General features: G+C 48.8%; 1 protein-coding gene across 2 annotated transcripts in view; it reads right to left on the bottom strand.

The window, feature by feature from the left end:
* Smurf1 (SMAD specific E3 ubiquitin protein ligase 1) overlaps nucleotides 1-21,493 on the bottom strand; it is an 88,169-nt gene that overhangs the window by 35,402 nt on the left and 31,274 nt on the right. The gene's annotated exons all lie outside the window — the stretch shown is intronic.

Here is a 21,493-nt window from a genome sequence, read left to right as displayed (position 1 = left end):
ACAGTGTATTCATATACATAAAATAAATAAATAAATCTTAAAAAAAATAAATTTGCGGAGCTGGAGAAATGGCTCAGCAGTTAAGAGCTCTGACTGCTCTTCCGGAGGTCCTGAGTTCAAATCCCAGCAACCACATGGTGGCTCACAACCATCTGTAATGAGATCTGATGCCCTCTCCTGGTGTGTCTGAAGACAGCTACAGTGTATAATAATACAGTGTATGATAATAAATAAATATATTTTAAAAAATTTGCATGTAGAAGGCTGAGAACCGCATCTGGAGAAGGCCAGGCTCTGGAGAGGGCCGGGCTCTGGAGAGAGCAAGCTGACAAGTCACAGAAGCACACAAGTGCTCCGAAACCCCAAAGTCCACCATCTTCTAGATCAAGTCCCTCTACCTGTCTTTCCTTCATAGTATTCAGGGCTATCTTACACACTGTATAATTATTTAGCTAGCCACCAATCACATCATAGTATAAGCTAGGGAGAACAAGTCATAGCAGACAGAAAACAGCAGCTCCAAAATCAACGCCACTCAAAAGGACCTGGCTGAGCAGACTACTGGGTGACACTCATCTGTTTGGGGCCGTGGCTCAGCAGATGATAAAGCCACCAAGCTAGAGGACCTCAATTCCAACCCCAGGACCCACAAGGTGAAAGAAGAAATCCGGCTCCTGCCTGTTGTCCTCTAAGATCCACAAGTGCACTATGAAGTGAGCACCCCTCCCCCAGGAGCACACTGTGGGGTGAGCGCCCCTCCCCCAGGAGCACACTGTGGGGTGAGCGCCCCTCCCCCAGGAGTACACTGTGAGGTGAGCGCCCCTCCCCCAGGAGCACACTGTGGGGTGAGCGCCCCTCCCCCAGGAGCACACTGTGGGGTGAGCGCCCCTCCCTCATAAGTAAATACATGGGAACCGGTGTTTTAACTCATCTACTGCAGGAGAGAAAGCCACACTAGGTCACTGAAGTCTGCTGCTGCACTCAACAGTGGGCCATGCGTCACACTGAAATGTTCAAGTCACTGCTGCCTCTAGTCATTGCTGCCACAGGCAGAGGAGACGATCCTTCAACTTCTTTTGGCTGATCATGGGCCATCAATTCCATCCTGTGGTACGTGGTTGCTGGAAATGCACATATGAAGTATGCATGTAGAACAGTATTAGAGGGTCATAGGTCAACGAATGAGAGAGCAGGCCTGGGAGCGGCTGAGCTGCGGCTTCTTGCACAAAGCATACAAAAGGAGCCAGGCAGGACCCAAAATGTCTGCATCCCCAGCTACTGGGGACACTGAGCTGGGAGGTCCACTGAGGCACAGGAGATAAGGGCCAGCCTGACAACACAAGACAATCTCTCAAAAAGAGTGATCAATGGGCTGAAAAGATGGCCCAGCCGTTAGAATGCACACCCACTGCCCGTCCAGAGGACCTGGACTCCGTTCCCACACCCTCTCCTGGTCTCTGTGGGTCACATGGTGCGTAGGTGTATGTGGAGGCCAAACACTCACACATGTAAAACAATGTTTTAAAGGGACATCACCCTACACTGGTAGAATCCTGGTAAAGGGCTGAGTCATTAACAGTTCATAAGGACCAGCCTGGAACATCCTACACAATGAATTACACTTTAACCAAAACTGAGCATCATTGTCCATGAGACAATGTTATACTGAGGCCATGAGGCAGTAACCGGGACAGAAGACATCCCGGGGTACAGAGGCACCCCACACTGAGGAGGCTGAAGAATGCCTTCACAGTGGGAGGGATCAAATCAGCACAACTAACCTTAGCCAGGGGCACAGCCCAGGCCAGGCTGCTAAGTTCCACTGCCAGTGCAGCCTGTGACAGGCACTTGACAGTGGTGTCCCAGGGGCCTGCCTCCTCCAGACCCTAAGTGAGAAAGACATCCAACAACTGAAGCTGAGTTAAGTTCACAAAACATCCAGCTAGTTCTAGAAACTGCCCAGGTCTCCAAACAAAGGTTGAGAGGCTGTCCCCAGAGAGGAGCCAAGGAGTGAAAAAGAGCACTTTTCAAAACTGGAGAGACCTGAGGACCCCAGCCAATAGTAACCGAGAGAGTTCAGGTTCCCTAGGAACTGGGAAAGCTCCCAGACATGTGGAGGGGCTCGGTTATTTTCCTAGTAACTTGGAAACACTAAAATGATCCTTAAAAGTCAATCTGTTAGTCGGGCGGTGGTGGCGCACGCCTGTAATCCCAGCACTCTGGGAGGCAAAGGCAAGCGGATTTCTGAGTTTGAGGCCAGCCTGGTCTACAGAGTGAGTTCCAGGATAGCCATGGTTACACAGAGAAACCCTGTCTCGAAAAAACCAAATCAAAAAAAAAAAAAAAAACCAAACATCCCAACAAACAAGAAAGGATAAAAACCGAACAGGCTGTATAATGTGACCCTGCTCCGGAGGACAAATTGCTCCTGCGTGGTGATAATACACACTGACACCATGGAATTCAGGGCAGCAGACTGAATCCTTAGCACTGTGTAGATCTTGATGGAGTCCAGCATGACCCTGGAGGATTACAAGTTCAAGGTCATCCTTAGTGGTGTGATTTTAAGTCTAGCCTGGGCTATGAGAAACACTGCATCAAGAAAGGGTGGTGAGTGGGAGGGGAGTGCTGGGAGAGATGGCTCAGTGGTTAAAGGCGCTGGCTGCTCTTCCAGAGGACCTGAGTTCAAATCCTAACAACCACATGGTGGCTCACAACCATCCACAATGGGATCTGCTGCCTTCTTCTGGTGAGCCTGAAGACAGTGTATTCATATATACTTATACACATTAAATAAATAAATAAGCCCGGCGGTGGTGGCGCACGCCTGTAATCCCAGTACTCTGGGAGGCAGAGGCAGGTGGATTTCTGAGTTCGAGGCCAGCCTGGTCTACAGAGTGAGTTCCAGGACAGCCAGGGCTACACAGAGAAACCCTGTCTCGAAAAACCAAATCCAAAAAACCAAATAATAATAATAATAAGAAGAAGAAGAAGCCGGGTGGTGGCGCACGCCTATAATCCCAGCACTTTGGGAGGCAGAGGAAGGCGGATTTCTGAGTTCGAGGCCAGCCTGGTCTACAGAGTGAGTTCCAGGACAGCCAGGGCCATACAGAGAAACTCTGTCTCGAAAAAACCAACTCAAAAAAAAACCCCCAATAATAATAATAATAATAATAACAATAATAATAATAATAATAATAATAAATCATCTCTTTAAAAATGTAAAAGGGGAGCCAGTGAAATAGCTTAGTGAGTAAAGGCATCTGCCATTAACCCTGATGACCTGATGACCCACACAGAAGCACACACGCGCGGAAGCACCCACATAGAAGCACACACATGCGGAAGCACCCACACAGAAGCACACACGTGCGGAAGCACCCACACAGAAGCACACACGTGCGGAAGCACCCACACAGAAGCACACACATGCGGAAGCACCCACACAGAAGCACACACGCGCGGAAGCACCCACATAGAAGCACACACATGCGGAAGCACCCACACAGAAACACACACGTGCGGAGGCACCCACACAGAAGCACACACATGCAGAAAAGCACCCACACAGACACAGCAGCTTTCTGCTGTGCACGGTGGTATTCACCTTTAATCCCAGTGCCCAGCAGCCTCTGCCTCCTGACTGTAGGCCAGCCTGGTCTACATAATGAGTTCTAAGCAGCTAGGGCTTCAGAATAAGACTTTGTCTCAAAAACAAAAGCAAAACCCTACATCTGGACCCAAGGGCACGTACTTAGATCCCAGCAGAAGTGACTGTATCGGCAGTCCAAGGCTAACCTCAGCTACACAGCAAATTCAAGGACAGCGTGAGCTACATGAAGTTGTCTGTACAAAGCTGAAGATAACATCAAGCAACATGGCATAGTTTTCCTACTTTGGTTTCAGGCTATAATTTTCAAATTTCCTTCAAAATGACTATGTGAAAAACATTCATGAGGAAAATCTTATTTTTCAAATTATCAGTGACTTTGTAGACGAGAGGGGAGGCCAGGAGCTGGTGTCAGCGTCTCAGCAGCCACCGGTGCTGTGCCAGCTCACCCTAAGCAGCCTCTGCTCAGGTTATTAATACGCCATTTATGGTCCTCGCCATCAGCCAGCTCAAAAGGCTGACGATGGCACTGCTCCAAGTCGGTGCATAAATACATCAGAAGAGGACAAAGCAACTGAAAGAGAGGAGGCTCAATTCAGCAGAAATCACAGGGCATCCAAGACTGTCCTGAGATAGACCTTTTCAAAAACTGATTCACAAAGTAGTTTGCAAAGGGCCCCGAGGATGACCATTGGCTTGTTCTGCTAACTGCACTGCCTTTTTTTTTTTAAACATTTAAAAAGGCAAACAGAGGCTGATAATGTGTTCCACACACGGACATGCGCACACACAACCCTGATTCAACCTCAGCACCAAGAGAGCACAGTAAGGTTGTGGCCATGCTGGCATCCCAAGTTCCCACTTCCTACTGAGTGCTGAGGAGGCGGAGGCTGACAGGCTGGCGTGCTGCCAGCGTGCCGTACAGAGGCAGCAGGACAGAGGTTCCTCCACACAGTCCACTCATGGGCAACATTCCCAGCAGGCCAGCATGGATCCGTGGAAGGAGAGCTCTCAGGAGGGAGGGTGAGGGACACAGGACAGAGTCCAGGGTGACTAAAGGGTAGATAGTGTCAAGCAACATCTCTACATCACGCCCCACCTCCTCCTGCCTCTCATGACTTGACTGAGGCAGGAGGTCCCAGCAGCAGGAGTAAGGCCTGCCAACCTCTCCCACGGCAGTCACGGACAGCATCCAGGGAAACACTAGCTCATGGGCTGCCGTCAGCCCGCACAACACAAGACTTTTTCAAGTTTTAGAGCAGCTCTTGAATTAAAAAAGAAAGGCGATGTGGGACTGGGAGCCACGGAACACAATACCAAAATCCTACTCAAACTGCAGGGGCAAATTTCATTTGTGAGAGACCAGCAAGGGACCTGGGAGGTGGCTCAACCATCAAAGTGTCTGTCACATGGCCGTGGGATCCAGAACTGAGGGAACTGTGTGGTAGTCATGGCAGCCGGCCTGTAATCCCTGCCTCTGAAGGGGAAGCCGGGGAGCCACAGAGCACACTCACTGGCCATGGCTAAGTGAGCCCTGGGCTTGACTCACAGACCTGCCGGCCTCGGTGAGTAAGGCAGAAAGAGACAAGTTCAATCTGGACATCAGCCTGGGGCCTCTACATGCCTGTGCACACATAATGACGGACAGACGGACGGACAGACGGACGGACAGACGGACGGACAGATGGACACACACACACACAATACAAAAACATACCTATACACAGTTTGGAGGGGAGGGGGGACCAGTCAAGGCTGCAGGGGGAGGGCAGGGAGAGAGGGTCGTACCTGCCTACAATACCAGCACCCAGGAGGCCGAGACAGGAGAGTTTAAAGCCAGCCTGGGCTAAATAATAAGACATTGTCTCAAACAACCAAAGCAAACCAAACCCGAAGACTGTAAACAAATGATAAAGCCCACAAACAATCCACATTGACTTAGAAAGGGAGGGGGTGCAGGCAGGCTACAGTAGTACCAACCATCAAGCCGGAGAGACCAGGTCCTGATCTAAAGGTTAGGCTAGGCAGGGGTGGAAACATGCTCCTTTAATCCCAGAACCCAGGACATCTCTATGGCTTGGGTTCAAAGTCAGCCTAGTCTGCACAGTGAGTTTTAGGACAGCCTGAGCTACAGCTATCCTATATCAAAAACCAAAGCAAGATAGGGGTTGGCAGACAGCTCGGCATGAAGACGACCACCACACAGCCTGGTGTCCTGAGCTCAGGACTGAGGACTGCATGAGGTAGGGCAGACACACATACATCTGCACGTTCTCCTCCAACCACCACAGGCAGGCAGGCCGTGGTGCATGTGCACACCCATCTCAAAAACTAAAAAGAATAAAAGCAAAAGAACTTCTTCAAACAACAAGACCTCGAGGGGCCAGCTGGGGAGGGAGCTGGGCAGCGGGAGGGGAGGCACAGGCAAGGCCCCTGGGGTGAGGGAGACTATAATTAACTGTGCTGGTCTCAGGACAGACTACAGCCACTGACTAGTGTACCAAAAAGTGATATATTGTGGCATATAATATTTTATATCTCAATTAAAATGCTACCAACCCAGAACAGCCAATACCCTCCCGAGTACTGAGGTTAAGTCAACACATTGTGCTGTGCATTTACTTCAGCAGAACTCTGTGAAGCCACTCTGAAAGACACCCTGTTTTTTGTTTTTGTTTTGTTTGGCTTTGGTTTGGTTTTGGTTCTTCAAGACAGGAGTTCTCTGTGTAGCCCTGGCTGTCCTGGAACTCTAGACCAGGCTGGACTCAATCTCAGAAATCTGCCTGCCTCTGCTTCTGCTGGGATTAAAGGTATGCGCCACCACTGCCTGGCAAAAGACACGCTGTTATAACAACAGAGATTTACTTGGGAACTTTTTAATTTCTGAGACCAAGTCTTGCTTGGTCCTTAGCACAGCTCCAGGAACTAGGATCAGACTAGGACAGTGAGGGAAGACAGACAGACACACAGAAAAACTGGGATGGGTAGCCTAGGCTCTCTGGCAGAGAAGGCTCAGCACCCTGGAAGGCCACTGGCTCTGTGTGTCAGCTTGACACAGGCTGGAGTTACCATAAAAAAAGGAGCTTCAGTTGGGGAAGTGCCTCCATGAGATCCAGCTGTAGGGCATTTTCTCAATTAGTGATCAAGTGGGGAGGGTCCCTTGTGGGTGGTCCCATCTCTGGGCAGGTATCCTTGGGTTTTATAAGAGAGCAGGCTGAGCAAGCCAGGGGAAGCAAGCCAGTAAGGAACATCCCTCCATGGCCTCTGCATCAGCTCTTGCTTCCTGGCCTGCTTGAGTTCTAGTCCTGACTTCCTTTTGTGATGAACAACAATGTGGAAGTGTAAACTGAATAAACCCTTTCCTCCCCAACTTGCTTCTTGGTCATGATGTTTGTGCAGGAATAGAAACCCTGACTAAGACAGCCACCCAGCATACATAAAATGGACAGAGAGGCTGGATTGGTGCAGAGTGCTGGACAAGGAGGAGGCTGGGCCCACACAGACAGCTCAACAGGAAACAGTATTAGCTAATCTCAGCAGGAGCCATCTCTGCAGGGGAGTAGCCATCAGACAGGAAATCACCCAGGAGCAGAACCTACTATGGTGGGCATTTTCTGCTCACTCTTAACAGCCACACATGGACCAGAAGGGAAGGCTGCCATTTTCCATGGTCTGAGGCTAAGGTCCTTGATGTGTTCATGCCCGTGTCAACAGCACCCACCCATGCAGGGCTTCCTCTGATCCCCAAGGTCTCATGGACCCAGGCTGACCACAAACTCTTCTGTAGCTAAGAGGACCTTGACCTTGTGTCCCTCTTGCCTCCACTCCTGAGTCCTGGGGTCCCGGGCAGGAGCCACCTGGCTAGCTTCTACTCAGAAACAGTCATTTCTGTTGAACGTCCTAACAAGATTTAAAGTAGCTGGCCAGGATACTTAAGCACCGGAAGCATAGAGCAAGCCTCTGCTGACTGCTTTTGTCAATTATTAAATGGAATGTTGATCAAGTAACACTTCAGACTGACAGATAAATAGCCTGCCCACTAAGTAAACCAATGCAAGTCCTGGACAAGGTTCATACCAGCCCTGCTACCTACACCCAATTCTTCAACACTAGCGAAACCCTCTGCAATTCCCAAGGCTTTCCTTACTGCTTTCCTTAGAGTACAGGGACAAGACCCTCGCTGGTACTCCTGGCTTCTGGGGCCAACTACAATTCCCCTCTAAACACAATTTCCCTCTACACGCACACATCTGCATACACAGAAAGCGCATGTCCGAGGGTCAGAGAAGAATCCTAAGTGTGAGACCCAGGGCCGTCCACCTACAGTCTGAAACAATGCCCACCACTGGCGTTGCCAGTGCTGCTGCACCTGGCTTTTTACATTCATCCTGGGGATTCAAACTTGGGGTCTTCATGAACACCTTCCAAACTCAGTCACCTCCCGAGCCTGAATTTCTCAGTTTAGGATCATACAACAACTGAGGGGGGATCAGGGAGCAGAAACCATTCATGTGCCCATCATGTGATTGGACAAAAATCAGACGTGGCAAGTCTGTCATAGAATATTGCTCGCTCAGCTGCAAAAAGGGAAGGGACCCTCCACGTGTGGTGGGTGGGGAACAGCTGGAATCCCAGCACTCGGAAGATGTAGGCAGCAGGATCAGCAGTCCAGGCTCAAGATCCTGTCTCAAAAAATAAAACAAATACACCAAAACCAAACAAAAGTATGGAAGAGACACTAACATGACAAATGAATACAAAATCACAGGCTCACCTCAGCAGACGCCAGAAGTTTGGATGTACACTGCATAATTCCCTCATAGGAAATATCCTGAACAAGCAGGCAAAAACTAAGAACACATGAGTAGATTAGTGGCTGCCAGTGTTTCACATGAAGAACAGGAAAGGGCTCTGCTCTCATTAAAACCCTGAAATGGGGGTGCAGCGACGGCAGAGGGCCTCGGCTCAGGTCCCAGCTCCCACGATGGCAGCTCACTGCTGCCGATGACTCCAACTCCACTTTCTCCAGGCATGTACACACAACTACATTAACAACTAAAATGTCAAAATTGGAAAAACTCCTCTAAAATTACTGAAATAAACTTCAAGATATGAAGTTTACCTCAGTCCTCAGAAGTTTATGGTCCAACTCTATTTAGGTAAAAATTCAGACATGGGGCTGGGGCCACAGCATGAACAAAGCCCCGGGTCCCATCCCCAGCAGCATGTGAACCGGGCATGGTGCACGGTTACATCCCAGCATCCAGGAGCAGGGTGCAGAAGGAGCAGGGTTCCAGACCAACCTGGAGCACAGGAGGCCTGTCTTTATGGTCACTGTGAGGCAAGTCCTTCAGTCTTAGAGCACTGTGCTGATGGGCACTGCAGATGGCCTTGGCTGGCTACACAGAAGCCCTCCCCGGGGTCCTCCCAGCTCACCACTGTGGCAGCTTTCAGCCGGCCTGCCCTCCTTGGCCTCAACTGCTCAGCCCCAGGCAACTCTCTGGTGGGGATCGCCACAACAGGCGCTTGGCACCTCTTTGCTCTGATTCATTTCAACATGAAATCATGATTTGTTGGGTAAGAGAATAAAGTACTCCATTATACAACATCCCAGACAGCTAGGATTAGCGCCACCCACAAAACAATGTAAAATTAAAAAATAACAATCCTGTAAATCAAGTCAAATCGCCCCGCACTCAGCATGTACTTCCCACGATCACCAACACCACAGCTTTCCCTAAGCCCGGTTCATGCACCCACTCGTACACACACTGTGTGAGCACACTGTCATGGACACATAGGCAAACACACTGCTGTGTGCATATATACCAGGCTCCAGAGCTGGCACAGTCCTCCCACACGCTCCTCCCTCCTCCTCTCTGTCCAGACCTTGTCCCTGAAGCTACCTCAAGCCTCCATCCTGTCAGTTGTCCTGTACGGCTCTGTAAAGCTCCTATGTCTTTATTAGTTCCAAGAAGATATTTTTAACTCCCTTGATGCAGAATCTGCAGCAGGCAGGGGTCAATCTAAGGTAATGAACAACTTCCCCCTGACAAGTGGGAAGAACCTTCAAAGAGAGCTACAAGCAGAAGACAGGAACTGGAAGAACAGGGGCTGGGGCTGGGGCGGAGCATAAAGCCCACATGAACTGGGTGTGTCGGTGCCCACCTCAGTCCCAGACTCAGAAGGGATACGGAGAACCACGAGCTCAAGCCTTGATGAGTCTGAGATCTGTCTCAGGACAAAACTAAGAGCTGATTTGGTTTGGGGTTTGTTTTTGTGGAAGTGAGACTAGCTATTTGCAAGGGTGGGTGGATTTGGGACAGGCTTAAAGGATGTGGTATGAGGAAAATCAGACATGGTGGGCGGATCCCAGGATGCGCCTGCCTATTTCTTGCACGTTGTGAGGTAGGTGATGGTTATAGAGTCTTGAAAATCTAACTGATGAGAAGTTGGTGTGGCACCAAGAAGAGCTCTTGCCCAGCACACAAAAAGTTTCTAGTTCAATCCCTAGCAACCCCTCCAAATAATAAAGCAACAAGAGCAAAGATGGCCCAGTGAAAAGATGCTGCCACCACGCCTAATGCCGACTCTGATCCTCAGAACCCACAGGTAGGTGAGACCCAACATTCCAAAAGCTATTCTCTGACCTTCACAAGTGCATGCCCAACCACAATATGAATATCAAATAAATGTATAAATATAAGTTAATTTTTTTAAAAAAAGGGAACATACAACTGATTGGTGGTTTTTTGTTTTGGTGTGTGTGTGTGTGTGTGTGTGTGTGTGTGTGTTTGAAGTCTTTAAAAGCTTTCCTGTCAGGACCAGTCCACAAGGGAGTGAAGGAACACACACTTGGTAGCTCAGTTTGCTCCAGCAGTCAAAGTTCAAAGTTTTTCTCTGTTACCTAAGGTGAGCTCTTCTGCAAACCCAACTACACAAATCTTTTATCTCATCACTGCATGCACACAGTCTTTAGCTGACTTCTGACTGAAAACTGAGTAACCACTGGTTGATCCTGGCTGAACAGCTCCAAATGCAGCCCCCTCACCCCCCCACCCCCCACCCCCCGCAGCAGAGGGAGGTGGAGGCACCTTGTTGGAGGGAGTACCCTTGTCTTTCCTGCCACATAAACCGACAACCTCGGACAATCAACTCCCAGCCACCACAGGGACGGAAGAGGGAAAGGGAGAGACCAAGAAAGGGGAACACACAGGACCTGGGACAGGGCAGGGGAGACAACAAAGGACACCAAACAAACACCCTGCTCCATTCTAAGAGTAATCCCCCACATCCGAGGGCTGGTTTCAGAGTCAGCTACAGTCTGAAACCATTAACTAGAGATTGAGTGAGGAGTGCTGGGCCACTGCTGTAATCCCAGCATGCAAGAGGACCACGGCAGAATCCACGCCAGTCTGGGCTGCAGAGTTAGACCTTGCCTAAAACAAAAAAACTAAGGGTTTATGTATCTGCTTGTGTGTGTACTTATGGATGGCCATGCAGACGGACAGACAAAACAACAGAAAATTCCTTGTTTTGAGAGAGGCCAGGAAAGTGCCTGGCTGCTCTGATCTCTCCCTGTTGCTAAACTGTGCCAGGTTTTATACGTAAAGTTCCGCTGGCACCCAGCCACACCCCTGAGCTTGCTTGGTATCTATGACTACAACACCAGAATCAAGTAGCTGCAATAGAGGCTACCAAGTATAAAATAGTCACTATCTGGGCATTTCAGGAGTTTGTATACAAACCCCAAGAACCTTAGAGAAACACATTCCCAAAATACTGCACCAGTTTTAGGGTACTTATTTGTTTCTTTATTTCTTTCTTTTTTTAAAGATTTATTTATTATTATATGTAAGTACACTGCAGCTGTCTTCAGAAACACCAGAAGAGGGCTTCAGATCTCATTACAGTTGGTTGTAAGCTACCATGAGGTTCCCGGGATTTGAACTCAAGAACTTCTGGAAGAGCAGTCAGTGCTCTTAACCACTGAGCCATCTCTCCAGCCCCACTTATTCATTTCTTTACATCAATTTCAAAGATACAATTTGGAGAAGCTCATACAATATGTATCCACCAAACTGGGACCACCTATAGATACGATACAGTTGAGCCACACCCACCGGCAGCTCAGGGGGCACTGCTCTCAGTAGAAATGTTGGCATCTACTAAGAAATACCTGCAGGATAATGGGTAGGGAATAAGAGAAAACTCCCAGGGATCTCCCTACAAATTTGCTTGGCCTGAGCTCAGAACGTCCTTCAGAGAATGCTGGGAGGGAGGAGAGAGGAAGAGGAGCATCTTTTTGAGGCCTCTCATACCCAAAGAGTTGGGACTACACAGAAAATCGGATAACCCCCACTCTATTCCACACACCAACCCCAGCGTGCCAATATTCAGGATCCCTCCAGGAAAGGAGCTCTCTGGAATGAGCCAGAACTGACTGACACACGCTGAGCCCACAGCAGGGGCCCACAGCGAAAGCCCAGCAGCTCGCCCTGCTGCCCCCCCCATCCCCCCAACCCCCACTCCCCCACCCCCGCTGTCCACAGGAGCTAAGTGGCTCACAGACTAAGGACAGGCCAAGGTCAGGAGCCTCCCAGGCCAGCAAGGACTGGTCTTTACAACTTTAGGTAGGGACATCTAGGAAGGTGGCCCAACCAAGGAAGTTCAAAGTCATAACCTACTTCAAATACAGAACATGCTCTGCCAGGTTCCTTCCCAACTATCCCCAGTCAACACCACCACTGCCTTTATAGGCAACACCTCCACAGCTTGGACTCCAGACTAAGTTAGGGGTTTCTGTTTTTGCCTCCCAGGAAGGGTCACTGAGCTTAATTGCTGGCCATATGTCACAAATTCCACTGTCCACCTCTACCCTAAGTGTGTGTGGAGACCCCAAAGTCAACTACAGAAGCTCAGGGCCATGCAGAATCTTTCTCCACGACAGCAGGCCAATAGATAGGCGAGGGTTTTAGAAGCACTAACTCACAAGTTCAAAATTCACACTTCAGCTCTTTATCAGACAGGCGCCAGGAAGGAAACTGCTCAACTTCTCCACACCTTAACCTTCCCACCTGCACCACAAGGATGCTAGCGCTGCACTCAGAACTGCAAAAAGCTAGAGTCACTGGGAGTGCATGTTCGTCCCACTGCTACGGTCAGATGAGTACTCCGCCAGCCTCCCTGCCATAAACAAGTTGTCTTTCACAGTCGGCCTGGTGCTGGAGTTTTTTTTTTTTTTTTTTTTTTTTTCAGATTCTTGCTTTGTTGGAGTTTAAAACAATCCCCAAACGTGATAATAAAGTTCTGGGTAGTGTGTTTCTAAGCATGGATGCCAGTCTCTTGACATATACTTCTGTTTTAAAGAAAAGGATGGCTATGAGTCGCCATGTGGGTCCTCTGTGAGGCAGTAAGCACTCTACCACTGCTCCTCCTCCAGCCCCAGACACACAACTTCAATAGGGAAGAAAAGACAAAAAACAAAAACAAAAACAAACAAACAAAAAAACCAACCAAAGAAACAAAAAACAAACAAAAAAACAAAAAACAAAAAACACCAGCCAAACTAGACTGAGACAAGAAGCCAAGTCTTCTATTGCGAAATGATCATATATCACCCTGCAACAGTTAAAGGCTTGGGGGCTATGGGTGTGGCTTGGTGGATGCTTGCCTAGCAGACACAAAGTTTTGTCTGGACCTGGGTGACAGAGCAGTTAGCCCAGAGCTCAACCATCACAAATCAGGAACCAGGAGCAGCGTACATAAACTAAGCTGTCTGTCAGGCAGCTGGTGGGAGAGGCTGGCAAGGACCAAGCTCTGCATTCCTCCAGGAGCTTGCACTTGGCGCTCGCTCGCTAACTCGATGTCCTCAGAGGTACTGCGGATGGATCTTAAGGAGTGCAAATAGTGAGAACCAACCCCCGCCCCATCTCTCTTTCTACCATCTGTCAGAGCTGGTTCTATTCCCATCAGGTAATGTAGAAGACACTGGTGACATTCCCTCCCCTGACCACACATCCATCACCCACATGACACAATACAGGACATAGTCAGGAGGCTGTAGACAGAGCATCCACAGTCAGCCTGCAGGGAATGGCAGGAGAACTCAGCTGCACACTCAGAACGTACTGCTACCAACCCACTCCTTCCAGGATGTATAAGCAGCTTTGGTGTTCTGAAACATATTTAGGAAATGTTCCCTCAGAGTGAATTACGAATCAATCTAATTAAAAGCTGCCTTCAGCCTGGCTCCCACGTCAGAGCCCCTCACCCCGTGGTGCCACCTTTAGTTACAGAAATCAAGTGAGAACATGCAAATCAGTTTCCACCATAGTGATGCGTGCATCCCTACCTGGGAGAATAGCGCCAAGATGTCAACATAACACAACAAGCCACTGCCTCCCTAAGGAGATAATCACTGTGAGTGCTGGAACCTTCTAAGCAAGGCACCCAGATTCTACGAGATTCTGCCATTTCATGCCTACGATTTCCAAACAGAAGTCACTGTGTGCCAAGGTAAGTGCAGTTCACATTCACACTCTGCTCATATGGAGAGTTCACTAACGAAGCCTGGCCAGAAAAAACCGGCCCCACTCTAAGACACATATGCTGAATACTTTTCTGTAGTTTTTAAAGATTAATGTTTACTATTTCTAGTATTTGTGTCTGTGTGTGAATGTGGACACATGGACTCCGGGGATGGTGGAGTCAGAAAGAGAGAGGGCATGGAATCCCTAGCAGCTGGATCCTAGGAGGCTGTGAGCCCTCCCCCCAGGGGGTACTGGATCCCAGGAGGCAGTGAGTCCTCCCCCACGTGGGTACTGGATCACAGGAGGTGGTGAGCCCCCCCAGTGGGTACTGGATCCCAGGAGGCGGTGAGCCCCCCCAGTGGGTACTGGATCCCAGGAGGTGGTGAGCCCCCCCAGTGGGTACTGGATCACAGGAGGTGGTGAGCCCCCCCAGTGGGTACTGGATCACAGGAGGTGGTGAGCCCCCCCAGTGGGTACTGGATCCCAGGAGGTGGTGAGCCCCCCCAGTGGGTACTGGATCCCAGGAGGTGGTGAGCCCCCCCAGTGGGTACTGGATCCCAGGAGGTGGTGAGCCCCCCCATGGGTACTGGATCCCAGGAGGCGGTGAGCCCCCCCACAGTGGGTACTGTATCACAGGAGGCGGTGAGCCCCCCCAGTGGGTACTGGATCCCAGGAGGTGGTGAGCCCCCCCCTCCCGCGCGGGTACTGGGACCTGAGAGCTTCTCTGGAAGAGCAGCAATGCCCCAGCGGCAGAGGCTTCTTCCCTGGTTTATACACGGGAGAAAACTACTTAGGCCGGGTTGAATAAGATAAGAAAAGAAGACAAGAAGCCAAATCTCAATAATGGAGCGATTATAAATAAATTTGCTACAATACAAAGTTTTAGGAGCTGGAGATGTGGCTCATTCGGTAGAGTGCCTGCCTGCCCTGCAGGCACAGAGCCCCAGGTTCTATCCCCCCATCACATAAGGCTGGGTGTGAGGTACACCTAGAATCCCATCACTCAAGAAGTGGAGACAGAAGGGTCAGAAGATAAAAATCATTTTTGTTACACAACCTGGGCTATATCAGGTCTCATCTCAAACACACAGAACCCCGTAACTGATCACGAATTGCTCAACTGAAATTTATGCATAAAACCAACACAACTATAAGCAACTTAAAGTTGGCAGTCACATGAACTGTTTGTTTCTGGGACAGGGTTTCCCTGTGTAGTCCTGGCTGTCCTGGAACTCACTCAGCAGACAAGGCTGGCCTGGATCTCAAGAGATCTGCCTATCTCTGCCTCCCAAGTGCTGGGATGAGTTGTTCTTAAACTGACTGCTGCCTGACAGTAGGTCTTAAGATATCTCAGGGCTACAAACTCAGAGCGTTGGAAATCACTGAGACCCTGACTAACGTACCTCTCTCTGTAAGACAGAAGCAGGCTTTGCACGCTCTGCCAACCAGACTCACCATGGAAGGAAAGGCTCCTGGTAAATGCAGTGTTCAAACTCAGAGTCAAACTCAGAAGCCTCAGGTGGTATAGACCAGCTGAGTTTTAAAGTAATACCACAGATAATTTCAAACTACAGCTTCCACTCCCTACTGAATTCAGACACTGGAGAGTTTAACAAGTGAGTTGGACAGGAGGAAGGAGAGAGTCTGGGGAGTGCAAAGCAGGCTCACTACATCCTCTTAGATGGTCCCATGATGCACCATGCACAGGTGACCAGGATATCATGAATCAATTTGATTCAATTGCGAGCTCTCCCACGTAGTAGTGAGAATGCAGCGAAAGTCTCAGGCATGGCCTGGAGGTGATGTAGCTCAGCGTTTGGACTCTCTCACATACCAAGTCCTAGGTTTGATTCTGAGCCTATGCAATGAAAGGGAATGAATGAATGAATGAATGAATGAATGAATGAATGAATGAATGTCTTAAGCAAGGAAAACCCAAGCTCTTTCTAACTTGGCCTCAACATGAATCCAATCCTTAGGCTGGGCCTGGAGGGTAAGCTAAGGGCTCATGGAGCACCGGCTGCTGTAGGTGGAGCACCGGCTGCTGTTGGTGGTCTTTACTTACGAGGCAACCACTGCCCCAAACACCACCATCCAGGGCTACTCAAGACTGCCGGGATTTCCACTTTGCAGGGCTGGGTACTTAGCTCAGTTGGTAGAGTGCTCGTCTAGCAGGCACACAGCCTGCAGTCTGCTCCCCAGAACCACACAGACCAAGCATGGTGGTGCAGCCTGTAATCCCAGCACGCAGGAAGTGGAGACGGGAGGTTCTAGACATTCAAGGGTCCATTCTTGAGCCCAGCATTAACCTGCCAACCGGTGCTTTTAAAAGAAGCTTCAGGATGAGAGCTCTAGTCCTCTTACTACTAAGGCAGTGGCCCCTGGTGAAGTTTTGGTCCCTCTGGATCAACCCTCAAAATGACAGTACCTGGGGCGGGGGTGGGGGGAGAGTGTTCAGACAGCAGCCTGCCTTGGATCAGAGTTCTGCAAAACAGTGGATGGCTTTCAAATACAAATGGCTGGCCTGAACTGTGTAGGAGCACTGACCTGGTGCCAGTCAGGCAAGCACTAAGCAGCAAACAGACAGGGACAGAAGCACTGCAGAGGTTCTAAAGACAGCTCACAGTGAGAAGGCACCACAGAGGTGGTTACATCGCAAGCCCTGAGCTGGGTCAGCCAGCAGCAGCACTCCTATAGCATCTACTCATAGGACACTGAGTCTTACTACGGAAAACTCAAAAGGTGGGACTGCAGAGATGGCTCAGTGGTTTAAGAACACAGCTGCCTTTCTAAAGGGCCCAGGTTCGATTCTCAGCAACGACATGGTGACTCACAACCTTCTGTAACCCCAGTTCCAGGACATCCAACACACTCTTCAGACCTCCATGGGCACTGCAAACACACGGTACATAGACATACATGCAGGCAGGAGACCTTTTTACACACAGGCCAGAGAATAGCCCTGGTTGGTACACAGCATATGAATAACCATGGTGATCTCAGCTCAATGAGGAAGAGGAAGGTGGACTGTGTAAACAATAATCATAGAAAGGCGAGGCCAGCTACATTCCTACACACCAAGTAGCTCCAGGGCAAAGAAAATTAGGAGGGATAAAGACAAACACTGAATAATGACAAACAATCAGTTCAAAGATTTCAGTTCTATCCACTTTGGTGCCTAAATCCTCAAAATACACAAAGCAAAACAAGACGGAACTTCCAGAGAAACAGGAAAACCTACACAGCAGCTGGATATGCCAACTGTGTAATTGTCAGAACTGAAACCCTGCAGCGTGTGTTCTCTGGCCACAGAATTAAACTAGGAAGCAACACGAGAACACAGGAAACTCTTCCAACCCTTGGACGCTAAGCATCACAGTCTAAATAATCCTTGATGACTCGTGTGGAGGTCGAAGACAACTTTTGGAGCTCCATTCTCTGCTTCCACGCATAAGGTGTAGACTCTGACATGATGATGTTTCGGCCAGCTGGCCCTGGAGCTAGCTGCAGGGTAACTTTTCTCTCTGCCTTCTGTCTCGCCTGTTCTTTAACAACCAAAAAAGAAACAGAAAATCAAACTGAATTCACACGGTAAGAAACTCTAAATTGAGCTTAAGTGGAATTGCAGAAAAGAGAAGAGGAAAACGGGGCTTGAGGCAGCAATGGGGACTCCGTGACTGGGGATCTTCATAAGTGATAAACAGGGCAGCGTCCACCATCCCTGGGACTGGTCTTCAACAAGTACAAGAGGGAGCTGGGGAGGTGGCTCCACCTGAAGAACACTGTGCAGCGGGGGTCCCCTGTACCTGGGGACAACTCCAGCACACCTAGTGCTGGGGACACAGAGGCAGATCCCAGGGAATCAGTGGCCAGCCAGCATCACTAACTCACTGAAATCCAGGTTCTGTGAGAGTGTCACAAAACAGAAGCTGGAGAGTAAGAAGAAGGCCCCCAACATAAAAGTCTGTGTATGCTACCCACCCATAATAAGCAAAAGGAAGTTACCACCTTGGCTAAGACCTACAGAGGATGAAAATCAGCAAGGTCTTCAAGGCAGCCCCTCAACTGGGAGCTCTTCCCAGTACCGCTGACCAACTTCCCACGAGCATCTGAAGGCACACACTGCAGCCCTCAAATTCTCTTCGATGCACACCAGCTCTCAAGAGTCAAGAGGACCCCAGTAAAGACATTTCAGCCCATTTCTAAATTAGCCATCAGCAAGTCTTCATCATGGCCCCCTGGAGAGACTTTTATCTGAAGCACAAAAAAACCCAGCTCCTAGATATAAGCCGAGTCACAGGCACACACAGCAGCTTCCCTGGGGATCGGCGACAGGCTGGGTAAGCTGCCCAGCCCTGCTAGAACAGCCATAGTTAGAAGTCAGAGCCTCGAAGTCAGAAGTGGAAATGCTCTAACAGTCAAGCTGAGGCTGGAAGGAACAGACTAGAAAGGAGGAGTTCACGGCTCCAGGGAGGAGGAACTGAGACATCTTTGCCCTGGGAAGCAACAGAACATACAGAGCCAGAGAGGCCAGGTCATCCTTCCAGAGTGATCCAGAGATGTCCAGATGTAAACAGACCCTGCATACTGTGCACACTGACACCATCTTGAGGCTTTTGAATGTGTCAGCCTAGGGGTGTGTGTGTGTGTGTGTGTGTGTGTGTGTGTACACGCATGCGCGCGCGCGCGCGTGCGCGCGCATATACATGTGATCAGATGCTTATGTGCTGGTGTCTCCATGAACCCATTTCTCTACCTTACTGTTCGAGATGGATCACTCACTGAACCTAGAGCTTGCCCTTTGGACTGGGCTGGTCAGCTGACTAGGGAGTCCCCAGATCTGCCCATCTCCAGTCCCCTTAGCACATAGACAGAGGCATGCTGCCGTGCCCAGCTTTCTCATGTGTAATCAGGATGTAGGTCCAAACACTTAACAAGCAGAGTGTCCCCGCTCATGTTTGGATCTCAGGTTTAAACACTGTAAGACTCACATCAAACCAGACAAAATGCATACACATATTAAACATATGCAATCCATCTCATAGGTGTAACTTTGACATTTCAAGCCAATGCTAATAGAAAATAAATGAAAAACACTCAATTCAAATTTTCTGTTTTTGTAACTGTCATATATGTATGTATGTACAAGCTCAAAGACCTTGACTATGATACTATAATGAATATTTGAATTTTTTAAAAAAGGTGATGAGGCTGGAGAGATGGCTCAGATATTAAGCACACTCTGTACTTTTGCAGAGGATCCAAACTTGATTCCCAGCACCCTGATCAAGTGTCTCATAACTGTCTGTACCACCAGCTCCAAATCTAATGACCTCTTCTGGTCTCTGTAAGCACCAGAACTCAGCAGCAACATGTGTGTGCACATAAACACAAAAAGCACATGCTTAAGAGAAAAACTAAGTGGCTTTTTCAAAAATATCAAGATACAATACAGCTGGCATGGTGGTGCATGTCTTTGATCCCAGCACTTGGGCAACTGAGGCAGAGGCAGATGCAGAGGCAGAGGCAGAGGCAGAGGCAGAGGCAGAGGCAGAGGCAGAGGCAGAAGCAGGAGACGTCAGCCTGCCTGGTCTATATAGCAAATTCCAGACCAGCCAAAGCTACACAGTGAGTCCCAATCTCAAACATCCAAAACAAACAAACAAAAAAGCTTTGCCAGTATTTAAATTCTACTATTTTTTCTCTTTGAGTATCTCACAATTAATATTATCTTAAAATTGCATATCATTAACTTTATTGTTGGTATATGGTTCTCTCTCTCTCTCTCTCTCTCTCTCTCTCTCTCTCTCTCTCACACACACACACACACACACACACACACACACACACACACACACACACACACACCTCAAAGAAGCCATACAAGAACATTAAATCCCCAGAAGCTGGAACTCCAGGCAGTTGCAAGCGCCCCTGCGGGCGCTGGCCCCCCCGATCACGGCTGCAGAGCATCCATGTGATTTTAGATTTTCGTTGAGACAATGAAGAGCCAGTGAACAGGGTTCTTGCTCTAGTCTCCTCTGCTCACAGCAGTCACAGAACAATCTACCACGTGTGCTTGTGGGCCCTTTCCTAAGATTCCTGTGAAACCAAATGTTAATTTCACTCCAATACAATAATTTCTCAAAGGATATAAAGACACAGAAGAGTACTTACAATGAGCCACCATTGTATCAGCTAGATGTGTTTGCCATGAATTACTGCAGTAAATGCATGGCCCTCGTGTTAGGACATGACAAGGCAGAAATCTTCACAGGGAGTATTATGTCAGACACCAAGTCCATCTCATGACTCAGGGTACCTTAAATATATGTATAGAAACCACATTCTTTTCATAACCAGACACTACAGACAAACGGATGCCAAGATGTGACAGACGACATTTTCCAAAGCTGTGCACATTCCTTCCATTTAAGGCAGGGACAATCTCATCTGTGCTTCTCTATCCGTTCGAGGGCACTGCCTAACTTGATGGTAAGTGCTCTCGCAGCCTCTGGTAAAACAAGCAAGCTCAAAGAGGAAATCCCTCTGTTAATGGGGGTGGGGTGTAATTGGAGATGGGATTCAGGTTTTTCCTTTGAAACAGGGTCTCACTATGTTGCCCAGGCTATCTTCAAACAGACAAGATTCCTCCAGCCTCTGCCTCCCAAGTGCTGGGATTATAGGTATGAGCCATCACACTTGGGTCACAAGATTTCTTGTTACATATAAAAGAAATTTCTAGAGCAGGCAAGACAGTTCAAGTGGTAAAGGCACTTGTTAAGAAGGCTGGAGACCTGAGTTCAATTCCCAGGACCCACATGGGGGAGAAAACAGACTTTGCATGTTGTCCTGTGACCTCCACATATAGGCCGAGGCAGAAGCACGTGCCATGGCACACACATGTACATATGTGTATGTACACATACATGCATATATAAATTTTAAAATACTTTTCCTAAAAATAAGAAAACACATCTTGAATCCCAGCACTTCAGGGGAGGCAGAAGCAGGCAGATTTCTGTGTTTGAGGTTAACCTGGACTACATAGAAGGATCCTGTATCAAGAAAAGGGGATGGGAAGGAGAAAGGGAAATTCTCTATGGGATATCTCTAAGACATTTTCACCTTGAGGAAAATATTCTAAAACTTTCTTTTTACATTACTAAAGGATGAATCAGTTTGAGTTCACCTAGAGACTGCTCCTTTTTTGTCTCTGTCCAAATAAGGGAAGCAACAGGCATCTGACCCTCCAGTTACAGCCTTCCCTGTCCACTTGGCAGCACCACTGGGCCCCAAATGACTGGAAAACAGCCCTGGGTCACTGCTCTACACCATTCTTACATAACAA

Source organism: Apodemus sylvaticus, chromosome 22, assembly GCF_947179515.1.
Source record: "Apodemus sylvaticus chromosome 22, mApoSyl1.1, whole genome shotgun sequence".
NCBI lineage: Eukaryota > Metazoa > Chordata > Mammalia > Rodentia > Muridae > Apodemus > Apodemus sylvaticus.
The sequence above is the reverse complement of the archived record's forward strand: the minus strand, read 5'-3'. Positions and strand labels throughout refer to the sequence as shown.